This window comes from Macrobrachium rosenbergii, chromosome 52, assembly GCF_040412425.1.
Source record: "Macrobrachium rosenbergii isolate ZJJX-2024 chromosome 52, ASM4041242v1, whole genome shotgun sequence".
Taxonomy (NCBI): Eukaryota; Metazoa; Arthropoda; class Malacostraca; order Decapoda; family Palaemonidae; genus Macrobrachium; species Macrobrachium rosenbergii.
In genome coordinates this window covers 26988897-27002185 of record NC_089792.1, presented here as the reverse complement: position 1 = coordinate 27002185, position 13289 = coordinate 26988897, and the positions used below count along the sequence as shown (strand labels likewise).

At 34.8% G+C, this 13289-nt stretch overlaps 1 protein-coding gene across 1 annotated transcript in view; it reads right to left on the bottom strand.

The window, feature by feature from the left end:
• The window catches only part of LOC136833766 (bridge-like lipid transfer protein family member 1), a 110902-nt gene extending 110337 nt beyond the window's left edge, over positions 1–565 (bottom strand). The window contains exon 1 of the mRNA XM_067096010.1: positions 278–565. The gene's annotated coding sequence lies outside the window, so the exon portion shown is untranslated. The remainder of the gene's footprint in view (positions 1–277) is intronic.
• Between the last annotated feature and the right edge of the window lie 12724 nt (positions 566–13289).

Below are 13289 nucleotides of genomic sequence, written 5' to 3'. Positions count from 1 at the left end.
ACATCGTCATCTAATAAGTCCATTTAATGAAAGATCACTTTACTACAGATGAAATTATCCTATAACGGCTAGCGTGCATAGGTCTAGCCAAGAATGGCACTCTGGAAAATCTAAGAATACGAAGAGATTTTTACTACCAAGAACAATCGTGAATGAAAATTTACTGAGACACAAACTACTTATGGTAACACTTGAAACTACTTTACTTATTAAACAAACCACGCACGTAACTTAATTTTCTCTAAACATATTCAGCACACTATAATGATCAATATACCTTTCCGTAAAAGGCAATCATTACACGATCAGACGATCACACCCAGAATGACAGAAGGGAAATGTTTACAGAATGTCTAAGTCTTCTTCGCAGTTTCTTCCTCGAGATGACGTTTTCCAAGAGTTTGAAATTCTCAACCACTTTTCTTATAGTTAACCTACTTCTCTCTTAACCTTTAGTGGTTTTGGGAATGTGCAATTATAGGAAGCAAAATCTTTTACACTGAATCCGCGATTCAAAAATCGTTATTTAAAAAGCAACAATCAATAGCTCTGCTTACCTAAAATCGGAGAAGTGAGAGTATGACGTGATTAGATCATTGTGTCTAGCCCTTGTCATGAAACTTCATCACTAAGATTGGATTTCCTTAATTTTGCTTTATTCAGTATCTTTAGTGAATTGATGCTAAAGGTCAACAAATTCATAAAATCAATTTCAAAGATTGTAGCTGGTTCGAACAAATTTCAATAACAAGCAGAACTCGTTCGTTTAGATAAATCATACCGATTTTTTATGGTTTCACTTTGTATTGTAAGATTTAAAAAAAAAAAAGTTCCCTAATGGTTTCAGTGATTCTTAGACTATCAGTAATTCACCTAGAAAGGGTAAGTGTGTTACCAGAAAGTTAGTCAGCTTATAGTCGATTACATTCAACCGAGGCTACTTTATGCTTAATTGTATATGATGGTTTTATTTGATCTTAGTGCGGCTTTTAATATAACTGTGCGTTGAAACTGAATGTAGCTCTTTTAAGAAACAATGAAGGAGTCAACACAATACTGTCTATGATTTCCACTCGTCTAAGCCAAAATGCACTTTGAGTACTGGATCAAGAGGTTTCAGATTTGCAGCCCCAGAATTGTACAATTAACTCCAATCTTATGTCAAGAGGATTGAAAATATCAAGTCTCATAAGAAGAAATTAAAGATTGTTTCATGTTCTGAGTATTACGTATGACTCTTCACGCGTCTTCTATAATGTGTGAGTATACAATCAACCGAATCTGTGAGTACCACAGCGTTCCTCCAGTTAGGTGGGGGCCAAATAAAAGACTACTTTAAGTAAGCATAGGTATAGTCTCTCTCTCTCTCTCTCTCTCTCTCTCTCTCTCTCTCTCTCTCTCTCTCTCTCTCTCTCTCTCTCTCATACAAACACGCACACACATACATAGGACACGCAAATCTAAAAACAAAATAACTATCGGTTTTTCATTACCCACTAAAAAGGTTTCCTGAAAACAAACATTAGCAATTCATATTAAACAATAAGCATTATAGGTTGTCAATAAGAAAAAACTTTAAACACCGATAGTCCCTTAACCATTAAAGTCCGGCTACTTATATGTAAGCCTTCTATAGGGCTGCGTAAGGCCGTGGATACCTCACAGACAAGAAGTAGCAGGGTTTACAAATTGCTGTGTATACACGATACCTGGTTTGGAATGCAGCATTAGTAAAATCTTGCAAAGTCAAATGAAGCACACTATGAAAAGGAGCTTTGTACCAGACTTCCACTTTTAGCAGCCGTGTGGAAGATGAGTAACCCAAGCCTCCGAGTCGGTTTGGTGGTAAATGCTACGCTTCCAGATCTTGTGAAAGGTATTATAATCCTCCTTGTTTCCCTCCAGGTCACACATCTCAGGTCATCACGAGTGATAGACTTATAACGTCAGAAAAGACAGCATGTCATTACTTTTCTTTTGTAGAAACATTATCACTTGTTATTCCGCTTCGTCAAAGGAGTTTATTTCGATTATGAATGGACAAACAAAATATTCAAGCTTTCCATTTTCGGCAGCATCTTGGTCTTACAGTTTATCATCATAGTGTATAGCATTTTCCCAGTCTTCTGATAATAATTTCCCCAAAGCTACCGTGAGGAGGGTTTTGATCCGGTCATCTTAAAAGCGTTCCTCTTTGGAATATATTTCTTATGTAGCCCCATACCAGTTCTGTTGGATATACTAACGGTAATAGGGTGGAGCCTTGTAAACTTATTGCCATAGCAATGTTATCAATTGCATAATTTCGATGTTTTCTTGAATGATTCGTTTACCGTTGAAGCACCTCAGATTTTAACTCATCTTTAGGAAAGTTTGAGCCCTTTCCAGTCAGCCACTATCTAATCAGACTTTTTGTCTGATACTGTAGGTGGTTTATCAGTTTGTATTCAATGGTTGTGGTACTGATACGATGATATATCAGGGAGTAATCGCGACATAAATGACTCCATAACACAACGTGTTTAAGGAGTGATTTACGTTTTTGCTTGGGAAATGATTTTGGCATTCTGAATGGATCTTTCCTTGGAAGCATCATGAAGGATGACCAATCGACCACTTTCATCCGTGAGGGTTCAATTCTGTCTGCTTTACCTGATTTGTTGTCAGTCCAACTTTTACCAGCAATATATTTTACAGAGGACGTAATTCACTTTACCTTCATGACTCATTTCATATTAAAATTTTGTTCTGGCAGATGCTTTTTCGTGATGGAATCCAATGTCATGAAGCAATTCCATAATTATTCCACTCAGCCACTATGACCAGTATTTACTTTTAATTCTTTAGCAATCTTGTCCGCAGTTGGCATTCATTTCCTGGCATAGAAATGTAAAACAAAAAGGCATAATACATAATGTTAAAATCATCGAAGGCAGTCGTAGACTTTGGCTGATGTGTCTCCTTTTCCGAGAATGTAACGTCGCTAAGTTTTTCTTTTGTATCTCTTCCTGCTTTGCAAATTAGATTGATTGTCCTTTCCGTTAAAAAATGTTGTTCTGGTAGTTCTTTATTTTACCTTTCAAACCTGCAGTATTGGGCCATGGTTCATTTTTTCTTTACTGAAACATCTTAACACTGAGAATGATTTCTAGGAGTGCTGATGAGGTTACGAGGTTACATTACATGTCTGTCCTATAGCACAACGGGAGTGAGGACGTTCTTTGCCTCCACATTCATATTGACCTTGACAAACGTTTTGAACGACTGGGCAGCAGAGCTGAAAACTTCCGCCATTTTCCTCGTAAATAATCATTTTAATCTCTAAATAATTAAATTACCCTAAATTTAACAGGAGTTTTGTAAATGAGTAAATCAACCATGAATGTTTTTTTTTAAGCCAATTTTAAACTCATATGATGGATATACATGGGAAACTTTAGAGAGCAGCGTCGCAAATAAACTGAATCGCTCGAAGCGATTACAAACATTCATTGTAATTGTTGTTTGTTGTATTCCCTTATTCGTTTCATTCATCTTTTTTGTACTGCAAATTCTGCATGAGTAGAGGAATGGTCCTATTTCGTCTGCGATTATTGCAATGCTAGGCGCAGTTGTTTTGTAACAACTATTGTTAAGTGCAATGAGAGAGAGAGAGAGAGAGAGAGAGAGAGAGAGAGAGAGAGAGAGATAGAGAGAGAGAGAGAGAGAGCTTCCAGGGTCTCTTAATATACCCTGCTTCTCTGCATCTAGAAAGAACCTGTTTCAAAAAGGGTTCAGATATAAAAGCCGTTTTCCTTGGATTGAGTGTCTCATCATTATGTATTTGATACAAGCTCTGAGATAAAATGGCGTATTATTATTATTATTATTATTATTATTATTATTATTATTATTATTATTATTATTATTATTATTATTATTATTATTATTTATTATAAATAGTCGTGTAGTGGTGATGCTGTTCGTGGGATCGAAATAGTCCAACTGATAAAATGACGTGATATCTTCTCGGAAATTTCGTACAACAATGTTGTTTTTAACAGCTAATACTGAATAAAAAAAATAGAAATGGGGCTGGGTAGGGTGGCGCCCATTGGCTTTGAGACAAAAGATAAAGAAATTTAATGTTATTAGGTTGACCGTTAATGTCTGTGACTTGGAGTGTTCGGATGACTAAAAAACGGGATTAAACAATATGCTAGGAACTATTCTAATCCTAAACATATAAATCTCACCAGATGGTTTTAACTTTCTTAATTCCTCAATTTTATTCATCTTTTAGCTCCAAAAGCTAAAGGTGTTTTAATGTGAGGAACTACTTGAGACATTCAGTAAGTAGGCTATCTCTCCAGAAAGAAGACTGATTGTGCATTTGCATATGTGGGTACTATAAATACAGACGTATGTATAAATATGGGTACATACAGTCATCTACCCTCTGGTATACTAAAAATTTACAAAGCAAGATCTTTGCTAGACTCAACAGCATCCCTCTTGCTCAAACCAAATGGCTGTGTCAATCGCTGTCAAAGGGAAAAAGCAATTCGTTTGGCTTATGCGACTGGCGGTAAGTAGACTGCAACTCACTCTGCCTAACTCCGATTTTCTGGGTGCTAAAATGTCTACGTCAGCTCTCCGGTTCCGTAAAAGTAAGCCTTTTATTCGACCTTGATGCTTAAGGAGATGTAGATCAAAATGAGTTTTGTACTTTTTTTTTCTTTTTTTGTAAAGACAGTAGTTGACTTAGCGTCTAGGTATTTTGTTATTCTTCGTAAGTTAGCTAGAAGCTGTACGTCTTGCAAATGATTGGCAACTAGTACTATTATACCATCAGATAAATGTAGACGTGGTAGCTCATCCCCTCTAATTAGCAATTTTTTTATGCCTCCAACACTATCAAAAGATTTTCAAAGCAAATCGGCAAAAGCCTGAATGTCTATTTCATTCAGTGTCAACTATTCCCACCTTTCCACTTTGGCTTTCCTAAGGACCAGGGATTCACTTTCTTGAATTTCAAGTGTTGAATAACGATCCCTAGATTCTTCTCGCGTATTTCGTAAGGTTGGTCTTGACTTTAGTGCTGTTTTGTCGGTATTAACCTTGAGGCCATTGTTTTCAAATTCAGAATAATGAGAGTTGGTAAAGCATACCTTAGTTTTAACCGAAAAATGCAAAGGATACTGTAAGTGACTGCAGATGTATTCCCTTTGCTCCTTTTGGGCATTTTTTTTTTTATTGTATACGCATTGTATGTGGTTAACAAGCTGGTTGCTTATGCAGCCGACGATATTCTATTTGCATCGATTTCTTTTCCTGATTGTAGACCCATTCTTGCCGATTCTCCTAACAAGAATTTGGCTAAAATTAGTAGTGTCTGGTGCAAATTATAAAGAATGAAGTTAACAAACTTTAACAAAACTAAAAATTCTTGTCACAGACCATGCTTCTTTAACTACACAAACGCAACTCATGTAAAATTTTGTTGGACAAAACATGAATTCCATATGTTAGTGGTTATCCCTGGCACCGTCATTCGATTAGTTTTACCCTACTAGATCCACAAATATTTTCATAATTCTGAGCATTTTTGTCACCGAGAACTTCCAGGCTATGCAACTACCTGGTAGTGCAATTACTTTCAGTTTTTTTGTTGTGAGATTCAACCACATATTTGGAAGTTATGGAACGATCTTCTTTGCAATGTAGTTGAGTCGTTAGAATTTCAGAAATCCTGCGTGCAAACTAGTCTCATTTCAGTGTTTATTTGCCTTTCTCTTAATCGTTTCTCTTAGTTATTTTGCGCTGTACTTTCTTCCCTGGGTTACAGTTCGACTACTACTACTACTACTACTACTACTACTACTACTACTACTACTACTACTACTACTAATAATAATAATAATAATAATAATAATAATAATAATAATAATAATAATAATATTATTATTATTATTATTATTATTATTATTATTATTATTATTATTATTATTATTATTATTATTATTATTATTATTAATACCTAAGGTGATTCAGAGAGTTTTTGAACGTTAAGATTTTTCGAACTGTTGTATTCAATCCTAGCATTTTGTTATGACGAAATCTTTATTAGTTTTAACTGTGCATAATAATCTGCTGTTTATTTTACAAACATGGCGTTTCTATTAGAATCACGAAGTAAGTTTTGAAGTTGACTTTTCTTGGTGCTCGACTGTAAAGGGATAATTATGACTTGGTTTTACATTTACCAATGTAGTCGTTCGAAAAATTTCTAAATAATAATGACTGATTGATTTCTATGACACGTTCTAGAGCCTTGATCGCCAGGCACGGCATTGTGGATTTTTTTCTTTTTACACAAATCTGGATCCTGATTTTTCCACCTGCGAAAGTTTACTTGACTAATAAATTATCTTTTTTTTAACCTACCCATATGAGTGTTTAAAATAATAATAATAATAATAATAATAATAATAATAATAATAATAATAATAATAATAATAATAATAATAATAATAATAATAATAAAAAGAGAAGTCTGGGAATCGGAATCGTTCTGTTGCTCTGTCCATTACAGCACGATACCAGCATCGCTTAAATTCTTTAGAAAGATGCAATTACATCGTATTGCTAGCATGACTAGGAATTTCAAATGAATTCACTGAAAACAGATTAGTCAAGTAACTTGCAGTGATATATCTGTATGACTGCGATGCAAAGTACCTTAAAGTTTTTTATTATTTATCCTTGTAAACTGATGTTAATTCACTTTGTGGAGACTTAGCATAGGAGCAAGATACATGTTTGCTCTTGTGAAACTACACACACACACACACACATACACACATATGTATATGTGTGTGTGTGTTTATGTAAATTAATTTGAAGCTGAAACCGTTTTTTATATAACTACATAAGTGTATTGCTTCTTTAACATGTGCCCAGTCACCATGAGCAAGAGGGAGGTATAAAACTCTGAGAAAACTCTGATCATTCTGTCGAATGCTCACTCATGAATCTTTTACATGATCAGCATTTTTGTATTCTGAAGATACATTCTAAGTACAATAAATTCTAGACTTGAAATTACATATACTAACTTAGAATCCTTGGAAAGGAAAATTAGCTTTCATTGCTAACTGAACAGAAGTAATTGGCAGGCGGCCTTGCCTTATTAAATAAGTTTCGATTGTAGTAACGAGCTGAAATAGCACAACAATTTGTTCTGTTTACAGATAATTTTAGACACATCTAAGTACTTTGACAGTAGTTTAGGGAAAAGGGAAAAGCCTTATTTCTGTAAGTATGATCAAACACAAAATGGCGGTACATCACGTTAAAAGCTTACAAACGATTATGAAAAAATTTTTATTAGAAAAAAAAAAAGTCATCATACCTTCCAAAATCAAAATGATGTTTTCAGATATCTGCTTATATAAGCCTATCAGCTTATATAACATATCTTTCGAAATAAAAAGATTTAATGTCATAGTAAACATTTCTGATATAGGAGCTACCGAAACAATAAATCAAAGGAACATCAAACCTTTGTTGTATTCTAGACTCACTATAGCATTGATAAACTTTACCCAAATAGACTTTTTGTTACACACCCAATTCAAATAACATGTAACTTACTATATAACTATTATACCAGAGTTACCATGTTAAGGCCAACGATGCTGTAGCAAGCGAGCTAATGGTTGTATGTCTTTAGACCAAGAATATCACAATTAATATGATTCACCGCAAGGGTGAATCTACTAATAATTTCCATATAAGAAGGATTTAACCATTACTTCTTTATGCTGACAATTACTTTAGTGTATAAGATAATGATGTTACAGTAATCTTATCATGTTTGACATCTGCGCAGGATTTCCATTCTATGTCATGAATATTGGTGCCTATTTTGAAAATAAAACAGCAGCTGTAATAGTTTACCTTATTACAAACTCTTTCATGATAGAAGGTATGCATCAAAATGTAAATCAGGTAGTTTTACAATGTTATTTCTGTTTAGTTTAGTTTGCAAACATAAAAAACGGTACTTGGGAAGGCATACTATATATATATATGTGTGTGTGTATGTATGTGTGTATGTATGTATGTATGTATGTGTGTATGTATATATATATATATATATATATATATATATATATATATATATACATATACAGAGAGAGAGAGAGAGAGAGAGAGAGAGAGAGAGAGAGAGAGAGAGAGAGAGTTATGATTATAATCATACTGAAATGTGATTGATATGTATAACTTTACCACAGGGGAAATGAAACGCCGGGAGCAAATCCTGACCAGTTTCGACTTGACATCCAGCATATGGTACGGTAAGGGCTGCTGAAACAGGGAAGACTGGGGAAAGTGAAACCAAGAATACTGACCCGTAACGTTTATGATGAGGAAGATTATGTGGACGATGCTTTAGTTGTGAACTTGAAATTCGCAAGGCTGTCTAAGAAACGACGACATACTTATGTCACTTTTGGGAATGTATATATAACATAGGCTACGTTACAAGTATCATCTGCTAACCTGTTTCTTCTGTCAGAGGTATGAACATCCGGGGAAAGGCTGCAGGTTTAAAAAGATGATAGAGTCTGTAGTAGCTGTGGTGGTACTTACGGAACAAAAGAACGCAACTCGAGGAAATAAAGTGTATATGTTGTATGGGGCAGAAAAGACAAGATACCTATAACTGGGTGAATTCTAGAAACTACAAAGTTTTGGATACGGAAACAGAGAATAGCGCCAAACACTATCATGGGTATATATATTAATGTCTTAAAGTATGGATTTTTTTTTTAAATATACAGTCTGCTGGCAATAAAACACTGCAAATTAGAGAATTGTTTAATGAAGTCTTTTCATATGAGTGGTTACTGAAATCACTCCTCTTAATCATGCTGTCTTCCATTTTTCAAAGGGTCCCTTGCTTATCAAAATTTAAGTTCATATAGACCTATTTCCAAGGTATCATTTATGTCCAAGTTGTTAGAATATATTATTCTTGATCAATATAATCAGTTTTCTTGGAAGGATAATTGTTTTGTCTGATAGTCAGTCAGTTTATAGACAATTTTATTCTACAGAGACTGCGGTAGAATACAACTAATCTATTAGAAATGATAGATGAAAACAAACGCTGTATTTTGGTTCTTATCGATATCAGCGCTTCTTTTACTCCAGTTGTGTATGAACTTCATCTAAATGGCTTGCAATCCACTGGAATTACTGAAGAAGCCTTTGAGTACTTGAAAGACAACTTTAGTGACAGAAAATACTCTGTACAGATTTGAAATTCATATTCATTCTATGAAACACCAAGAACAGGAGTACCCCATGGTAATATATTAGGTCTAATCCTATTTTGCTTGTATACGACTGCATTGTCGAATTTACTTCAGGGACAGGGGATAAAGTTCCAGCTATTTTAGGATGACACATAATTTTATTTCTCTATAAACGGCATCGGAGATAGAAATGAGAAACTGAATTCATGTTGGTAGGGGGGGAAAAATAAGTTAAGAAGCCTTGGTGATTTTCGGCCGAATATAAATAGTAATTCAGTTGCGATTGCCGACAAAGTAAGTGACTGATATACGAAGGAACTGTAATTTGTTTCACAGTACTCAAATCAGCAATGGCGTACGGGTTACTGGCCATCATCTGCCTTTGTCAAAAAAAAAAAGACCTGGATGAGTGCTCTACAAAAATGTGTGATTATACAAAAATGTGTGATTACTTGCCATGTAGAGTGAACTACAGCAGCTCTGTCTATTACAGTCTGCACCCAAAGGTGCAACTTACGAAGCTGCAAAATATATGAGTGGCAAAATTAATAAAGGGTGTTTCACCTACAGAAAAGATTACCACTGTGTTGTCTGAGTTGCACCAGCTCCTTATAAAAGATGAATAAAGTTTAAAATATGTGTCAGGATTCATCAAGCCATCGAGGATGAGTGTCCAAAATATCTGAAAGACTTGTGCATAATACAGCCAACGGATGGAGTCAACACAGTATTAGCTATATATAGCGTAAAAATTTTTAGCAAAGATGCGCTGCAAATCTTGGTTATATGGGTCCAAGTGTGTACGAAGAGCTTCCTCTTGAAATCAGGAGGATTGAAATGTCCAGTATTTAAAAAATACATACACACACACATATACTGTATATATATATATATATATATATATATATATATATATATATATATATATATATATATATATATATATGGAGCCTCGATGGCTCAGTCGGTTACAGCAGCAGCTTCGGACCGTAGAGGTCTGTGGCGCGGGTTCAAATCCGCAGCCGACTGATCAGAGAGGCAGACACTTTGCTATCCGTGTAGACATCCCGGGATTATATATGTAATCAACGGATAGGTTTGCTTAAAAAGCAAATGGGTGTTACAGACTAAATACACCTACAAAACAAAGCCATTACAACACCTTCTAAAAAACATAACAAACATCTCACACGTCTCGAACTCTCGCCCTACCCGGCGAACAACTTCTCGCTGCTGGGAAGAAAGGGCGTTGGGTCGGGTATGATACATGAAACATACGCTACCGGGGGTCTAAGCGATGTCAGGCAGGGCAGCTGATCGAGACTACGGTCTACCCCAAAGCCAAATCAAAAGTCCTTCAAAAGAAGGCATAGTGCTTACCCCATACAAAAATGGGAAAAAAAAGCACGTTAAAAGAAAGAAGAAGAAGATATATATATATATATATATATATATATATATATATATATATATATATATATATATATATATATATACAGTATATATATATATAAACCTTCTTATTCTCTGAGAGCTATGACAGTTTGGACTTGAATCTGCTGTACAAGTCTGTGCATTATGGACAAGTGAGTTTGCTGGAAAAATGGAACTAAACTATAAAAATAGAAAGTATAGATTATATGGTCAACGAGAGATTGTGACACCAGATCAGAAGAAATAATAATCACAAGGTGTAAATAGTAAGGGCACCGAGGAACCTAACAGTTCTAACTTTTGTAAATCTTTGTATGACATATCAGATACTTTATGTCAGCGAGGATTTAACATTACCACATGAAAAGAACGTTTCAGATATGGATATATTAAAAAATCTTCTACAGTTATGTAATACCAACTACAGACTACTGTAACAGGTTTTACTATATATAATTGTCTACCAAACTATCGGTATTTTCTAAAGAAGTTGCAGTCTTTAGTTATTAAGGTACCCAAGTTAAAAATTAGTCCTATTGGGATGGATCCAAGTCTATCCTGACTGAAAATGAGATCTGAGGTTTAGCGTGTATTATGATCAATAATTTGAAAAAGAAGTTTTTAAGATTTCCTACAGTAATGCACCGCCGAAAGCCTAGCCACACATGGGAATATTAGAGACGAACATAGGTTATTAGATTAGAGTTAAAATAAAACAGAGATATTGGGTAACTGGTCCTAAGCACGCGACAGCATGATTATTCCATAAACTGTCCCAGTAATTGAAAAACAATTTCAAGCGGAAATGAAAGAATCCTGTTATTCCAAAATAGCTATGATGTAGAAAACTAGTTGTTCAAGAAGACTATAAAGTATAACTGCATAACAGGGGCACACCTGATGGGTTGAATGAGGACCGATAGGAGGTCCTCCAAATCTGAGCCAGGACGGTGATGATAGTTATGACGTTGAGGATACTGGTATGATTAAAAAACATATTTGACCTTGAAAAAACGGAGAATAAAATATTTGAGAAAATGAGGTAAATAATTAACTTGGGTATATACCCTAAAGGGGAAGAAGTTGATGATGAACATGAAACTTGAAGGCTGCAGTCATGGAATCAGTGGATCTAGGAAGACAGGACAGTAAGATGTAATGATGATTTTCAAGGGTTACTTTAAGAAAGAGACATGCCTTAAAGTCAACCCAAGGATAGCTACAGATGGTCTCCAATTATTTGAGTCAAGATGCAGTTCGAATGTTGATTGTAGAGCGTTTAAATTCATCAGAAGTTCAAAAAAATGAAAGACTTGTCTATATTCTGAGTGTTATGACACTGCTGATTTGACAATTAATATGAAGTACGCCGTATAAATTTCAGAATGTCTCTGCACTGTTACCATGTACATGACGAATGAGTTTGGAGGTCTAGCAGAGCGCCTTCTCAGAAGTGGGCCTTGGAAAAAATAGGAAGAAACAGTAAGCAGTAAAGTACAGTTACAGAGAACAGCAAATTTGATAAATATATTACAGTATTATAGGGACCTGAGGTTAGGACCAGGTAGCTGCTTCAGAACCTTCATGGAGCTCATTCAACATACAATGACAATCAGAGAACTCAGAAAACGTCATTTTTTCTTAAGAAAATTATGTGGTGTACACTAAAATTTGATATCTTACTGTGCCGCAACTTCCAGATTTTAGATCTTTCGTGCAACACAGTAAGGTATCTAAAATTAAAGATTACCACCTTTATTAAATTAATATTTACAAAATTAATATTCTTGCATGTCAGTCCTATTCAAAATTTGTGACAGATCTTAATTCTTTTCAAAATTTTACTTGCTACTGTAACAGACCTAGCTTTCAAAAAAATAATTTATAAACAAATTCTTTTTAAGATACCACGGGAAAGCCATCATGGAGCAGTTTTCAAACAAAATGCTGGCAGTTAGGTAAAATGTTGTGTCCTACCATTTATAAATCTATATCAGTAAACAGGTAGAGCTGTAAAATGAACGCTCCAAGGATCATGTTATTAGTTGTATTAGATGTAAACGCCAAAAGTACTAGTATATAAAAACCTAAAATATTCTCTTTTATAACAGAATTTGATTTGAAACTTGCTATTATCATTACCAATATCAATAATTAACAAGTAAAAAATGCTCCGAAGTTTCTTCGGTGCAATCGAGTTTTCTGTACAGCATATGATGCTGTATGAAACTCTCATCCACGGCCCATTAAACTCTCAGCCGAGACCTATGAAACTTTCAGCCGTGGCCCAGTGGTGTCCTGTATTGTTGGCACCTACAGCGGTGCCAGACACACGATCATGGCTCACTTTAACCTTAAAAAACAAAAACTACTGAGACTAGAGGCCTGCAATTTGGTATGTTTGATGATTGAAGGGTGGATAATCAACATAACAATTTGCAGCCCTCTAGCCTCAGTAGTTTTTAAGATCTGAGGGAGGACAAAAAAAGTACAGATGGACAGACGAATAGCCATCTCAATAGTTTTCTTTTAGAGAAAACTGAAAATGAA